The 17,291-nt window shown below is 42.0% G+C and overlaps 1 long non-coding RNA gene across 2 annotated transcripts in view; it reads right to left on the bottom strand.

Annotated features, from left to right (window-relative positions):
- Positions 1-950: 950 nt before the first annotated feature.
- The window catches only part of LOC111820829 (uncharacterized), a 17,580-nt gene continuing 1,239 nt past the window's right edge, over positions 951-17,291 (bottom strand). The window contains exons 2-4 of one of the 2 annotated variants that reach the window (XR_002824337.1): positions 2,785-2,855; positions 1,638-1,762; positions 951-1,409 (exon numbers count right to left, since the gene is read on the bottom strand). This is a non-coding gene — a long non-coding RNA (uncharacterized LOC111820829). The remainder of the gene's footprint in view (positions 1,410-1,637; positions 1,763-2,784; positions 2,856-17,291) is intronic. The other variant, XR_002824338.1, reaches the window with a different exon arrangement.

Below are 17,291 nucleotides of genomic sequence, written 5' to 3' on the forward strand. Positions count from 1 at the left end.
CCCAGGAAGTCACACACAGGGCAAAGCTTGTTGTCGCCTCAGGGCAGAGCACTCAGTGGAAGGTCACTCCCAGGCCCTCCAGCTCCCAAGTGCACGTCCAAGACTAGGTCAGTGATCGTGGCCATACCCCACACTCCAGCCCAGGATCATACGATAGCTTCATCCTGGGAGAAGAGCCCAAAAAAACCCCAAAACCTTCACCATCGAGTAGCTTTCAACTCATAGTCACCCTATAAGCACAGAGTAGGACTGCCCTACAGGGTTTCCAAGGAATGGATTGCAACTGCTGACCATCTGGTAAACAGCTGAACTCTTAACCACTACGCCACCAGGGCTCTGGGAGAGGAGACCAGCTCAGTCTTAAACTCATGCATACGACGGAGACCTCCTCTGCTTTCTCCTGGCCCATCTGGCCTACGCCCACAGCCTCCAAATCCCCTGATCACAACACAGGAGGTCAGTCCCCCAGATCCTCTCCAAAGCCAAAAACAAGACAGATCGAATACACATTTAGGGAGAAATCACCCTACATGCTACCCACATAACTGGCCTGGCCCAGCACTCAGGCTGCAGCCACTTCCCAGGCCCAAATGTCCAGGACTGTGCATATACGTTAGGGAGGTACAGGGCCCGAGCTAGGACTCAGCCCTCCACACATCCATATTTCCCTTCCTGGTCCTTGACCCTCAGGGATTTTTACATTCTAAGATTATGAGGGAAAATTCATGACATGCCCTGTTTGGCCTGATCCTAGGAGTATCTGGGTCCAGCACCATCTTTAGGCCCAGGGTTTAGGGCCTCTGTCGGGTTAGCAGAGAATGTATTTCAGGATAAGAAGGAGCAGAGTTAGGGATGGGATTCTGGGGTGAATGGGCACCTGCAGGGGCAGAGATGAATAGAAAAAATGTGCAAAACGGATTTGTAAGCAATGTGAGTTTTCCATCATCTTTTTGAAGTTTATTGATATTTGAAATGTTTTACATAAACTACACAAGAAAATATGTGCACATGATAAGAGTATATGTGTATGCATCATGACAGAAGTTGCACACTCCTCATTGCAGCAGCCAGATCAAGAGACAGTCCATGAAGGGCACAATAAAAGACAATATCTGAAGTACTTGGAGTGCTTCATGGGCTTTATGAGTGTACTGTTATTCAGCAGTGTCTCATACTTTTAGAGCGATCCATTCTCTGTGAAAGTCTTGTAACATAGAAAGTGGAAGTATCAGAGAGATATATTGCATAGACTCATTTATAAATCTCCATTCACAAACACCAGGAGAGATGGGGATGCAGGCACTGGTGTGGTACAAGTGTTTCTCTAGTAATTCATAAGGACAGGAGGGATGCCATCGGCAAGCTTGCTTCAGTTCAGTGTCACACGGCCAGTAAACGTTCTGCTATACCTGGAGAGTAGAAAATCCACAGCAAAGTTCAGCTTCCACTGCTTTTCAGTCCTAGGTCCCACACCATTTAGGAAAGAAAAATATGGTAGGGGATAGTGAACCAAAAGTGGATCCAAAGAGCATAGAAAGGAGAAGTTCCAAGTTGAGGGAACAAAGATCTGAGAGAGGAAGCCAGCAATAAGAAATAATAAAGCCTGAGCTGTAGGAACAGCTGAGAGGTCTACTTACAGTATTGCTACATCCTTCTTTGTAGTCTTCCTCAAAGGCTTTTCTCGAGTCTTCATTGACAGTCTCCCAGAATATCATTTCACATTCCGACACAAGTAATATATTATCATTGCCTTAGAAAGAACCTTGAAAAAAGAGATGCTATATTAAAAGGGTGTGGACACACTGTAGTCCATAGGTGTTCACAATCAGTCTCAGGATACCTGAGGCACGTACAGAAGCAGCCAGGACTGCCAGGTCCAAGAATACAGTGTTTTGAGGAAAATTCAATGGGGCAAAGTTCTGGGCTGGGGATCCTGTGTAACCAGGCTCATGAATGGGACCCAATTTGGAGGGATTCACACAAGGGTGAGAAGGCCAATGGGCTGGGGAGGGTCAATTCATCCCACACAAGCATTACTTTCCCAGGTGACAGAGCCTCATAAGACATAGCACATGTTTCCTGTATATTCATAGATTATAGGGTGTAAGGCCCTTTCAAAATCGATGAGAAGAAAGTGGAAGAGTGATACAAGACTGCAGAGCTTCAGTGGGTTGGGGATCCAGGGACTTTTTTTTTTTTTAAATTATTGTTGTAGTTTAAGTGAAAGTTTACAATTCAAATTACTCCCTCATACAAAAATTTATACATACATTGTTATGCGACCCTAACTGCTTTCCCTATACTGTGACAGCACACTCCTCCTTTCCACTCCGGATTTCCCGTGTCCATTCAACTAGCTCCTGACCCTCTCTGCCTTCTCATCTCACCTCCAGACAGGAGCTGCCCATTTAGTCTCATGTATCTACTTGAGCTAAGAGGCACACTCTTCATGAGTATCATTTTAAGTCCCATAGTCCAGTCTAATCTTTGTCTGAAGAGTTGGCCTCGGGAATGGTTTTAGTTCTGGGTTGACAGAGAGTCTGGGGGCCATGCTTTCTGGGGTCCCTCCAGTTTCAGTCAGACTATGAAGTGTGGTCTTTTTACTAGAATTTTAGTTCTGCACCCTACTTTTCTCCTGCTCCATCAGGGAGCTCCAGGGACTTCTTATTCCACCAGGGCTATTGTATTCCTGAGACCCCCCCACCCCCCTCCCTCAGCCACAGCAGGGTCAAGGGGTTGTGGGTTTGTTGGGAGATGGATTCGATGAGGAGTTTATGGACTTACCTTGGTGATGTTAAAGGCATAAAGCCCATGTGCAGTTTCATTACTAAGTCCCATGTAACCAACAAGACACACTATGGATAAAAAATATATATATTCAGGAGAAACCCTGACCTACACATATTTAGGCATTCAAGATTCTAATCATTTACCTCTAGTCAAGCCTCAAAATGACCTTCCATGTCCAGCCTACTTTGTAGGCCAGAAAACGTGGGATATTCACCTAAAGTGAGCATCTCCATGGTGGTGGTCCCTCTCAGGTCTATACAGACTTACCAACATCGTTATTGCAGTAAACCATCTGAAGATGTTCAATACACAGTTACAATATGGTACAGAAAGGGGGACAAACAGTGGCAGGAGCAGAAGTCAGCAGGAATGCTGGCTCCACGCTAGAGACCTGAAGGGCACAGTAGGAGGCGAATCACCACCCACTCATAAGAAACTTACTCTACCCACTAATATCTGAGATAGAGCTGATTTTGTGAAAGCATCTACCTTCCTTGACTTCTGTCGTGTTGGGAGAGGTGAAGTTTCCCCCCAAGAACTCATGGCAGAAAAGGCACTGTGCCCCTAGTACAAATGGTCTGCCTTTACCAGTTTGGAATATGGCGTGCTGAAGGTTCTGCAGGAAGCCAAAGCTCAAGGAGGGGGATACACAGTCCTAACTAGGAGGAGTGGTCTGGGCATCATGGGATTGTGAACCATAACCCTGCTGTTTAACCCTTCTAGAGATGAAGCCCCTGGCCATCTACCAGAGTGGGAAATAGGAAATGGGTGACAGTATCTATAACAGTTTCTTAGTCAGACTTTCAAACCACCATCTTTTCTTAGCTTCACATGAACCCTTCCTTTTAAAGAGAACTTATGCCTCCAATGCCTTTTTTGGGGGTTGGCGGTTTGAAACTGCTCTGCTCCCAGAAGACAGGCCTGGTGATCTGCTTCCAGAAGGTCACAGCATTGAACACCTTATACAGCAATTCTACTGAACACACATGGGATAGCCATGAGTCAGAATTGACTTGATGGCAACTAAAAAGAACAACAATATGCAATGTTAAATAATGCAGATGTACAAAGCGCATGGAAATGGGCCTGGCATACATGAACTACCCATATTGGTGCTATTATTATTTCTATTTCAAAATCATCATTTTTATTTTTTCTTGCTACCTTAACAAAGCATCACAACCTGCACAGCTTAAAAGAACACAAATTGATTATTTTTCATTTTTGATAGAAGTGCATTGCAGGCCTCCACAGTCTCTGTCAACGTATCCACAGGGCTGTGTTCAACTCTGCCAGGTCTAGGGGAGAATCTGTTTCCTTGGTCTTTGAAGCTTCTAACGGACACCATATTCCCTGGCTCTTGGGTCCCTTTGTCTTCAAAGCAAACAATGTACTATCTCTCTCACCCTTCTTCTGTTGTCAAAACAACACAGCCAGGAAAGGTAGTTTGCTTTTAGGATGCATGACATAAAATCCGGCCAATCCCGTCAATGCACAAAAATCACCCCTTCTCAAGGTCCTTAACCTTAATCACATCTGCAAAGTCCCTTCTGCGATATAAGGTAACATATTCACACGTTCTGGGGAAGAGGATATAGACATCTTTTGGTGACATTATTCTAAACTGCACACATGACTATCATTATTTATGAGGTATAAAACTACAGCAGTATTTAACACTGCCTTACAAATGAGATTCTAACCCATTTAAAACTCACAAAAAAATTCTTTAACCAAAGTTTATTAGTGGTTATCAGAGGCAGGAGAGAAGGGAAACGGTGGCGGGGGTGGGGGGGGCTGTTGCTTATAGGGTATTGAGTTTCAGTTTATGGTGATGGAAAAATTGCATTGATTGACAGTAGGGTTGCAGAGCCGATTATTCTAAGTGCTGTCAGTAAGTTGTACACCTGTTAAAAGTTGAATCAGCAAACATGTGACAGACATATTTACAATCATGACAAAAAAAAAAAAAGAGTAGCTGTTGAGGCTGCTTATGTACAACCAAACACCTCATCGGATTTGGTTCTTTGGTTTGGAGGTTTAGGGTCAGGATTTCATGGGGCATCCCAGTTAATTGGCCTAATAACAGTGCTTCTGTTCTACGTCCTAGTTCAGTGCATAGTTCTGGGGTCTTAAAAGTGTGCAAGTGGCCATCCAAGGCACAACAATTGGTCTCTTTTCATCTGGAGCAACAAAGGAAGAAGGAGAGTCAGGAATAGAAAGAAGAAATGGAACGTGTGACAAATTGCCTTCATGAACAACTACCTCTTTTGCCATGAGACCAGAAGAACCGGATGGTGTCCAGCTACCATTACTGAACATTTTGATTATAGAGTCTACAGAAGAATCCTGATCAAAAGGGGGAAAATGCAGAACAGAATTTAAAATTATCATGGACTCTAGAATTTCTGGAGTCATGGAGGATGGATGAACCCCTGAAATTATTGCCCTGAGATAATCTTTAAACCTTAAACCAAAAACATTCCCTGAAGACTTCTTAAAACCAAACAATGGTTTAGCTTAACTAGTAAAACATGTCTGCCTTGAGCATTATGATCTTTTAATAACTATCTATATTGGATCAAATTGACAACAGCAACTAGAAAGATTAGATAGGAACATTAAGAGGCAATATGTTAATGGGGGAGGAACAACTTAGAAAAGGAGGGTGAGAATAGTTGCACAACTCGAAGAATGTAATCAATGCCACTGAATTGTACATGTAGAAACTGTTGAATTGGTGTATGTTTTGATGTGTATCTTGTCAACAACAACAAAATAAATTAAAAAAATTTTAAATTCTGTAAAGTATGCATTGTCATACCCTACTTTAAAAGAACATCAGGATGTTTAAAGTACCATTCACACACCAGGTACACAAGGATGGTTCAACATTAGAAAATCAATCAGTGTAATCCACCACATAAATAAAACAAAAGAAAAGAATTACATGATCATCTTAATCACAGTAGAAAAGGCATTTGATAAAGTCTAACACTCATTCTCATTCATTTGGGGCCCTGGTGGCACAGTGGTTAAGCATTTGGCTGCTAACCAAAAGGCTGGCAGTTTGAATCCACCAGCTGCTCCTTGGAAACCCAATGGGGCAGTTCTATTCTGTCCTATAGGGTCGCTATATGTTGGAATCGACTCAATGGCAGTGGGTTTGGTTTTTATTTTATTTTTTTTGTTTAACACCCATTTCTGATAAAAACCCTCAGTAAGGTAGGAATAAAAGGGAAATTCCTCAGCATAGTAAAGGGCATCTGTACAAAACCAACTGTCAACATCATTCTCAATGGAGACAGGCTGAAAATATTCCTGAGAATGGAAACAAGACAATGATGCCCTTTATCACCACTTCCATTTCATACTGTGCTGGAAGTCCTAGCTAGAGCAATAAGGCAAGAAAAAGAAATAAAGGGCATCCAAATTGGTAAGGAAGAAGTAAGACTATCCCTATTCATGGATGATATGATAGTATACATAGAGAACCCAAATGACTCCACAAGAAAACTGCCAGAACTAACAGATTCAGCAGAGTAGCAGAATACAAGATAAACATTCAAAAACCAGTTGGATTCCTATACACCAATAAGGAGAACTATGAAAAGGAAATCAGAAAAATACCATTTACAATACCAAATCAAAACCAAACCCATTGCCATCGAGTCAATTCCAACTCATAGTGACCTTATAGGACAGAGGAGAACTGCCCCATAGGATTTCCAAGGAGCAGCTGGTGGATTCGAACTGCCAACTTTTTGGTTAGCAGCTACGCTCTTAACCACTGAGCCACCAGGGCTAAATATAAAATACTTAGGAATAAATCTAACCAGGGATGTAAAGGACATATATAAAGAAAACTACAAAACACTACTGCAAGAAACCAAAAGAGACCTACATAAATGGAAAAACATACCATGCTCATGGATAGGCAGACGCAACATTGTGAAAATGTCAATTCTACTCAAAGCAATCTACAAATACAGTGCTATCCCGATCCAAATACCAACAGCATGCTTTACTGAGATGGAAAAACTAATATGGAAAGGAAATATGCCCCAGAGAAGTAAAGCATTATTGAAAAAGAACAAACTAGGAAGCCTCGCACTGCCTGACCTCAGAACCTACCATACAGCCAAGGTAGTCAAAACAGTCTGGTACTGGTACAGCAAAAGACACATTGACCAATGCAACAGCATTGAGAACCCAGGTGTAAATCCATCTACCTATGGCCACCCGATCTTTGACAAAGGGCCAAAGTCCATTAAATGGGGAAAAGACAGTCTTTTTAACAAATGATGCTGGCAAAACTGGATGTCCATTGGTTAAAAAAATGGAACAAGACACATACCTCACACCATACACAAAAACTAATTCAAGATGGATCAAAGGCCTAATTATAAAACCAAAAACTATAAAGATCATGGAAAAAAAATAGGGTCAACAATAGGGGCCTTAATATACAGCATAGACAGGATACAAACTATAATTAACAATACACAAACACCAGAAGATAAGCTAGATACCTGGGATCTTCTAAAAATTAAACACTTACGTTCATCAAAAGACTTCACCAAAAGAGTAAAAAGAGAACCTACAGACTGGGAAAAAATTTTTGGCTATGACACATCCAACAAAGGTCTAATCTCTAAAATCTATAGGAAAACCCAACACCTCCACAATAAAAAGACAAATAATCTAATTAAAAAATGGGCAAAGGAAAAAGACCCATACCTCACACCACGCACAAAAACTAACTCAAAATGGATCAAAGACCTAAATATAAAATTGAAAACAACAAAGATCATGGAAGAAAAAATAGAGACCACGTTAGGGGCCCTAATACATGTCATAAACAGAATACAAACCCTAAGTAACCATCTACAAACACCAGAAAAGAAACTAGATAACTGGGAGCTCCTAAAAATCAAACACTTATGCTTATCAAAAGAATTTACCAAAAGAGTAAAAAGACAACCTACAGACTGGGAAAAAAATTTTGGCTATGACAAATCCAATCAGCGTCTAATCTCTAAAATCTACATGATACTGCAAAACCTCAACAACATAAAGACAAATAACCCAATTAAAAATGGGCAAAGGATATGAACAGGCACTTCACCAAAGAAGGCATTCAGGCAGCTAACAGACACATGAGGAAATGATCACAATCATTAACCATTATAGATATGCAAATCAAAACTATAATGAGATACCATCTCACGCCCACAAGGCTAGCATTTATCCAAAAAACAAAATAATAAATGTTGGAGAGGTTGTGGAGAGACTGGAACACTTATACACCATTGCTGGGAATGTAAAATGGTACAACCACTTTGGAAATCTATTTGGTGCTTCCTTAAAAAGCTAGAAATAGAAGTACCATATGATCCAGCAATCTCACTACTTGGAATATATCCTACAGAAATAAGAGCTGTCACACGAATAGATACATGCACACCCATGTTCATTGCAACACTGTTTACAATAGCAAAAAGATGGAAACAGCTTACCCTTCAACAGAAGAATGATAAACAAATTATGGTATATCCACACAATGGAATACTGTGCAATGATAAAGAACAACTATGAATCTGCGAAACATCTTATAACATGGAGGAATCTGGAAGGCATTATGCTGAGTGAATTTAGTCAGTCGCAAATGGACAAATATTGTATAAGACCACTATTATAAGAACTCAAGAAAAGGTTTAAACACAGAAGAAAACATTCTTTGATGGTTACGAGGGTGGGAAGGGAGGGGAAAGGGTATTCACTAACTAGATAGTAGACAAGAATTATCTTAGGTGAAGGGAAGGACAACACATACTACAGGGGAAGTCAGCACAACTGCATAAAATAAAAAGCTAAGAAGTTTGCTGAATACAACCAAACACTTCCAGGGACAGAATAGCAGGGATGCGGGTCTGGGGACCATGGTTTCAGGGGACATCTAAGTCAACCGGCATAACAAAGTTTATTAAGAAAATGTTCTGCATCCCAGTTTGGTGAGTGGCGTCTGGGGTCTTAAAAGCTTGCAAGCGGCCATCTAGGATGCATCAACTGGTCCCAATCCACCTGGAGCAAAGGAGAATGAATAACACCAAAGACACAAGGAAAGCATTAGCCCAAGAGACAGAAAGGGCCACATAAACCAAAGACTTCATCAGCCTGAGACCAGAAGAACTAGATGGTGCCCAGCTACCACCAATGACCACCCCAACAGGGAACACAACAGAGATTCCCTGATGCAGCAGGAGAAAAGTGGGATGTAGAACTCAAATTCTGGTAAAAAGACTAGACTTAATGGTCTGACTGAGACTGCAGGAACCCCAGAAGACACGGCCCCTGGACTCTCTACTAGCCCAAAACTAAAACCATTCTCCAGGCCAACTCTTCAGACAAGATTAGACTAGACTATGGGACATAAAATGATACTCATGAAGAGTGGGCTTCTCAGCTCAAGTAGATACATGAGACTAAATGGGCAGCTCCTGTCCAGAGGCAAGATGAGAAGACAGAAAGGGTCAGGAGCTGGTTGAATGGACACGGGAAATCTAGGGTGGAAAGGAGGAGTGTGCTGTCATGGTATAGAGAGAGCAACTAGGGTCACATAATAATGTGTGTATAAATTCTTGTATGAGAGTCTAACTTGAACTGTAAACTTTCACTTAAAGAAAAAAAAAGGTTGAAAAAAAATGGGCAAAGGATATGAACAGACACTTCACCAAAGAAGACATTCAAGCAGCTAACAGACACATGATGAAATCCTTATGATCACTAGCTATTAAAGAAATGCAAATCAAAACTAAAATGAGATACCATCTCACCCTGACATTACTCGCACAAATCAAAAAAACAGAAAATAACAAATGTTGGAGAGGCTGCAGGGAGACTGGAACTTTTATGCACTGCTGGTGGGAATGCAAAATGATACAACCACTTTGGAAAACGATATGGCTCTTCCTTAAACAGCTAGACATAGACACACCATAAGATCCAGGAATCGCACTGCTAGAAATATATCCTAGAGAAATAAGAGCCATCAAACGAATAGACATATGCACACCCACATTCACTGCAGCATTATTCACAAGATGAAACAACCTAAGTGCCCATCAATAGATGAATGGAAAAACAAACTATGGTACATACACACAATGGAATACCACACAACAATAAAGAACAATGATGAATCTTCGAAACATCTCACAACATGGATGAATCTGGAGGGCATTATGCTGAGTGAAATAAGTCAGTCACAAAAAGACAAATACTGTATGCGACCACTATCATGAAAATGTTGCCACACAGAAAGAAGCAATCTTTGATGGTTACAAGGGCGGGGAAGGGTGGTGAGGGAAAAACACTAACTAGATAGTAGATAAGTGGTAACTTCAGTGAAGGGTAACATAGTACAAAATACTGGGGAAATCAGCACAACTTGACCAAGGCAAAGTCATAGAAGCTTCACAGACAAACCCAAATGCCCTGAGAGACCAAGCTACTGGGCTGAGGGCTGGGGACCATGGCCTCCAGGGACATCTAGCTCAATTGGCATAACATAGTCTATAAAGAAATTGTTCTACATCCAACTGTGGTGAGTAACATCTGGGGTCTTAAAAGCCTATGAGTGGTCACCTAAGATACATGTACTGGTCCCATCTAAGCTGGAACAATGGAGAATGAAGAAGACCAAAGACACAAGGGAAAGATTAGACCAAAAGACTAATGGATCACAACTACCATAACCTCACCTCCAACAGACTGAGCCCAGAGCAAACAGATGGTGCCCAGTTACCACCACCGTCTGCTCTGGCAGGGATCACAGTAGAAGTTTCCGGATACAGCGAGAGAAAAATGTAGAACAAAATTCAAATGTACCAAAAAAAACAGCCTTGCTAGTCTGAGAGAGACTGGAGAAATCCTGAGAGTATGGCCTGCAGACACCCTTTTAACTCAGTACTGAAGTCACTCCTGAGGTTCACCCTTCAGCCAAAGATTAGACTGGCTATAGGGCCAAAGATAACACATGTCAAGAACATGCTTCATAGTTCACTTCATGCATAGGAGACTAACGGGCACACCAGCCCAAAAGCAAAGACGAGAAGGCAGGAAGGGACAGGAAAACTGGATGAATGGATACAGGGAATCTGGGGCGGAGAAGGGGAGTCAATAAAACATTACATTTATATCTGTATCACGTGATAGTAGAGCATAACATAGTTGTCACAACAGTAAAAACTTTTGTTATAAAAGTAGCAAATTGCAAATGAACAATGAAAGAGCACCCCCTTTCACAGCAGGGAACAAAAAAGGCAAGTGCTGACCATGATGCCTTTCACCAGGCACAACCCAAGCACTGGTAGGAGACCTGTGAGGTCACACACAGGACAAAGCCTATTGTCCCAATTGGGCCCTTTCCTCAAGATTGGACAGACACTAGGGGATGTCTATGCCCCAGGTCCACCTCTACTCAGGGTATACCTAGGACTAGAAATGGAACATTACATACAAGTCACTGATTGTGACTATGCCCCCTACTCCACATCACCCCAGGGATGGCCATTCAGTAGCCTCAGTCTGAGTCAGGCAAGCCTCTCATAGGAGAGGTACTAGCTCACAGGCATGTTGGCGAAACTCTCCAAACTCCTTACTCACACTGGGCCTCACCCTTCCCATCAGGCCACAGACACCTTCCAGGCCCAAAAGTACACCTGCATGTATGCTCTGGGCAGACAGAAGACTCAACCTACTACTGACCCCAACCCACAGGGATTTTTATATTCCTAAGATTTCTAGCAGTGTGTCCATGGCATGCCTTATCTAGACTGATCCTAGAGATGTCTGTATCCAGGAACTTCTTTAGCCCCAGGGGTTACAGCCTCAGCAGGAGAGAGAAAGACAGTGTTTAAGGGTAAAGCAGAGCAGAGATGGGATTCCTGGATGAAGGAGAGACTGAAGGGTGAAAGAAGAATTGAAAAAAATATGCAGACAGAATCTGTCAACAGTATGAGATTTCAGATCTTTTTGAAGTTTATAGATATTTTAAATGTTTTGAAGTTTACTGATGCATACATCACATAAGAAAGGGGTGCACATCAAAAGTGTACATGTCTGTGTATTTTGACAAATGTTGCGCACCCCTCATTTCAGCACACGGATCAAGAGACTGTCCGTTAAATGCACCCTAAAAAACAATTTTGATATCCATGGTGTGGTTCATAAGCTTGATGAGTGTAGCTTTTTAAGAGACCTGTGGTCTTTGAGAAGATCCTGAAATGTTCATGAGATAGCATGACCTGAGAGAACTGGACAGATGCAGTGGATGGTATCATAAGCATCATCTGCAGATAGAAAGAGACAGGGCAGTCTAAACCCTCATAGTGGATGGAGGCCATCAGCATCACTGGAGGAGAAGCCTGATACAGGTCATATAGGTTTCGTATCCTGTTGTACCATACCTGAGGACAGGCCATTCCTCCTTCCCTGGGTACCACCCCATTTGGAAAAAGAAGCATGGGAGATTGCTAGAGAGAACAGCAAGAGCAGAGGGAAGGTGCAGGTTCAGGTTAAAGGAGCCGGAAACAGGGAGAAGATAATCGAAGAAAAAATGAGCAACAGGCCCCGGGCTGCAGGAATAGATGTGGGGTGTCCACAAAACTGTTACAATCTTCTCAAAGCTTTGTCTCTGACCTTTGTTGACCTTCTCCCACAAAATCATATCACACTTTGTCAACTGCAGTTTATTACTATCCATGATCACCATGCACGAAACATGTCATAGCCAAAGGGTCATCACAGTGTGTCCAGATGTCCATTGACAAGGACACACTGTGGGTCACAGGTGGTCAGTCCCAAGATTCACAACGCCATGAATCAGGTACAGAATCAGGCAAGCACTGCCAGTTCTGTGAACACAGGCATCTGGGGGATAACTCAGCCAGTGGAATGCCTCGGATGTGAACCCTGTGTACCTGGGGCATCGATGGAACCCACTTGCACAGGTCCATGCAGAGAGATAAGAGGACAAAAAGGTTGGCACAGGTCAACATACCCCATGTAAGAAAATCTTTGCTGAGGAATCCAGTGTCATTGGGTTATCACACAGAATCACTGACTTAGTTAACTTGAAGATATCAAATTGTCTCTCAGAGCTTTTGGTCATCTCTGAGGAGGAAATGAATGAATGAAATGGGACTGAGGAGCTTCAGTGGGGTGATGAGACAAAAGTGCTATTATTTCTCCAGGATCTCTTAGACACCTGAGACCCTCCTCAATCCCTCAGCCAGAGCAGAGTCAAGGGAACTGTGTGTCTGTGAGAAGATGAATATAGGGAGGCACTGATGGATTAGTCTTGTTGATGCTGAACTCAAGAAGGCGCATATTTTCACCTGACATACCAACCACGCCATATCCATACATCATGGACACAATATAAATACTAGAGGTCTCCAATGAGTTTTCCTTTATCAACCTGAGAGGAACAATATTGAAAAGAATGGAGCCAGGCCTCCAACTGCCATAGTATCAAGTCAGGATATGTTCATTTCTGCCTGTGATATCTCAGAAAAGGACATTTATCATCTCTGTTTCTCAAATTCCTCAGTGTGAAATTGTGCTCAATTATTTTGCCTCTAAGATTGTTAGGAACACAGTGTTAAATAATTTAAAGCACTAAGAGTACGTGGAACAGAGCCTGGTACACATGAATTCCTCAATACATGTTGCTGTTGCTATTAATTTTATTATTTTCTTCATACACATGACATATTACTTTTTTCTTGCTGTGGTAACAAATAACCACAAGCTTAGCCTCTTAACATAACACAGATATTTTATCTCAGAGGTTGCTAGGTCAGAAGTCCAACATGGGTCTCACCTGGCTAAAATCAAGGTATCAACAGTTCTGTGTTCCTTTATGGAGGCTCTAGGGGATATATTTCTGTATTTTTTTCAGATTGGAACTTATTTTACTATAAAATATCAAAACAACACATAAACAGCAAATGATCCCCTTCATTATCCCTGTCAGATACAATTTCCAACTCATTGTACACCATTAGGCATACATTCCAAATGTACACATATACATGTTTTTGTTTGTTTTGTTTTTTAAACAGTATTGACCTATAATTCACACACCATATACCTCACCCATTTAAACTGCAGAATCAATGTTTTTAGTATATTCACATACATGTGCAACCATCACCACAGTCAATTTTAGAACATTTTTATCACCTAATAAAGAAACCCCCATACTATTTACCTATTACCCCTTGTGTTAGTTATCTAGTGTTACTATAACAGAAATACCACAAGTGGATGATTTTGGCAAACGGAAATTTACTGTCTCACAATTTAGGAGGCTAGAAGATATATTCTGGTTCTTCTTTCTTGGTTGTAGCAGGTCCCTCTTATCTCTGCTCGATTCTCTCTTGCATATCTCAAAAGAGATTGACTCAAGATACAACCTAATCCTGTAGATTGAGTCCTGCATCATTAACGTAACTATCTCTAATCCTACCTCACTAACATCACATAGGTTAGCATTTACAACACATAGGATAATCACATCAGATCACAAAATGGTGGACAACCACACAATACTGGGAATCATGGCCTAGCCAAGTTGACACACATTTTTTGGGGACACAATTCAATTCATAACACCTCTCTATTCCTCCCCTCCCCTCCGCCACTATTTGAGTCTTTAGATTTCCTTGTTCTAGACATTTCATATGCATAGAATCATATATGTGTTCGTTTGTGACTGCCTTCTTTCACTTAGCATAATGTTTTCAAGGTTCAGTCAAGTTGTGAAATGTATCAGCATATCATTCTTTTTCATGGCTAAAAAATGTTCCATTGTATGTATATACCACATTGTTTTTATCCATTCACCCATTGATGGGCATTTGGACTGTTTCCATCTTCGGCCCATTATGAACAATGCTGCTATAAACATTTGTGACAAGTTTTTGCGTGGTCATATGTTTTCATTTCTCTTGGTTAATCACTGGGCTATATGGAAGTCTATGTTAAATTGTTTGAGGCACGGCCATGCTGTTTTCTGAAATAGGTGCACCATTTTACTTTCACACCAGCAGGGTGTGAGGGTTCCTATTTCTCCATATCCTCACCAACACTTGTTATTATCTGACTTTTTTTATTCTGGTCTGGTCCTCCTTTTTGACTGTATTGAATGACTGCATTGCTCTGCTCTTGGCCTCCTCTGTCCATCTTCAAAGTATCTCTCTAAACCTTCTTTTGTTGTTGCAACTCTCTCTGACCACACCTAGGAAAGTTCTCTATTTTTAAGGACTCATTGTAAGGTTGGGCCACCCAGATAATCCAGAATAATCTCTACAACTCAAGGCCCATAACCCTAAGTACATCCACAAACTCCTTTTTTGCCTTGTAAAGTAATATATAAACAAGTTCAGGCAATTGCGGTTCAGGCAATTGTGATGCAGACATTTTCAGACGGTCATTATTCTGAATACCAAACATTATTATCCTTATTATTCATTAAGAATAGCATTGCAGTAATCATTAACAAAGCTTTATGAATGAAGTTATACTTCAGGTAAGGATGACCAAATTCCTTTATAGCATGGATTATTTGAATTATGGCGTTGGTGAAGAATACCGAATATACCATGGAGTGCCAGAAGAGTACTGAATGTACTATGGACTTGGAAGAAGGAAAGCCAGAGCGCTCCTTAGAAACAAGGATGGCGAGATGAACATGTTATCGGGAGGGACCAATCCCTGAAGAAGGACATCATGCTTGGTAAAGTAGAGGATCAGTGAGAAAGATGAAGACCCTCAATGAGATGGATTGACACAGTGGCACAACAGTGGGCTCAAACATATCTACTATCGTGAGGATGGTGCAGCACCTGGCAACATTTCATTCTATTATATGTAAGGTTGCTAGGAGTCGGAACTGAATCAACAGCACCTAACAACAACAATCCTACTTTATACGAAAATCTACAAATTTATAGCAATATTAATTGCAATATATAAAAAAATAACTACAATGTCAATGAACATCATATGCTTGCTATTCACAAGCGATGGTAGAGAATAGCAGAATCATCAAAACAGCACTGATTTCTGCTATAAAAGAACACAATGCAAACAATGAAAAGAGAGCACCCCCATCTCATAGCAGAGAACAAAGAAGACTTAAGTGCTGACAGTGACACCTTTCACCAGGTACAAGCACACACAGTAGCGGGTGCCCCATCACACACAGGGAAAAGCCTACTGTCCCAACTAGGCCCTCCCCCTCAAGACTGGGCAGGCACTAGGGGATGGCTATGCCCCAGGCCCTCCTCTACCAAGTACACGTCCAGGACTAGGCATGGAGACTGCACACAGGTCAGTGATTCTGCTATGCTCCCCGATCCCCACCACCCCAGGCATGGCCATATACTAGCCTCACCCAGGATTAGGTCCCATTATCTTGTGGGAGAGGAACCAGGACTCAGCCTTAAACTTGTCTGTGATAAAGGCCTGCTCTGCTTTCCCCTGGACCACCTGCCCTGCACCAACAGCTTCCCCATCCCCAATCCCTACATAGTCGGTCAATCGCCCCAGTTCCCTCTGAGCGCCAGACACAAGACAGATGTCCTGGCACAGCAGTGCAAAATCGCCTGCCCTGGGTCTCGACTTTTGGAAAACAGAAGTGCGGAGGATGCTACAGAGAACAGGGAGTGAAGTGTGCCAAGAGCAGAGAGAAGGAGTAGGTTCAGGAGAAGGGAGCAAGGAACAGGGAAGAGAAGCAGACACTAGAAGGAAAAATGAGCAACAGGCCCAGGACTCCAGGTCAAGGGGTGGATACAAAATGGTTACATCCTTCCTTGTCGTTTCTCTCAAAGCTTTGTCTCTGCTTTTGTTGACCTTCTCGAAGAATATTGTATCACTCTCTATCCATTGTAATTTATTGCTATCCATATCACCAAACAGAAACAAATGCTATAACAAAAGAGTAAGCACAGTATGTCTAATGTCCACTGTGGGTCACAAGTGGTCAGTCCCAGAGAATCCTAATGCCCTGAATCAGGTACAGAATCAGGCAAGCACTGCCAGTGGGTGGAAGGCCTGGGGTGAGACCCTGTGTACCTGGGGCATGGACAGGACCCAGGTTGCAGGGGTCCATGCAGAGAGATAAGAGGACAAACAGCTTGGCTCAGGTCAACATACCCTACATGAGAAATCTTTGAATCTTGGCTGGGGAAAACAGTGACATAGGGGTTATCACAGAGAATCACTGGCTTAATCAATATAAAAATATCAAGGGTTCCTTCGGGACTCTTGATCTTCTACGAAGAGTAACAGATGATTCTCTAGGACTGAGGACCTTCTGTGAGGTAGGGAATAAGGGCTTAACATATCTCCAGGATCTGCTGGTAATCTGAGACCCTCAACACTCCCTCAGCCAGAGATGTGCTGAATATCAAAAAAAAAAAAAAAAAAAA

This window comes from Trichechus manatus, unplaced genomic scaffold, assembly GCF_000243295.1.
Source record: "Trichechus manatus latirostris isolate Lorelei unplaced genomic scaffold, TriManLat1.0 scaffold00053, whole genome shotgun sequence".
NCBI lineage: Eukaryota > Metazoa > Chordata > Mammalia > Sirenia > Trichechidae > Trichechus > Trichechus manatus.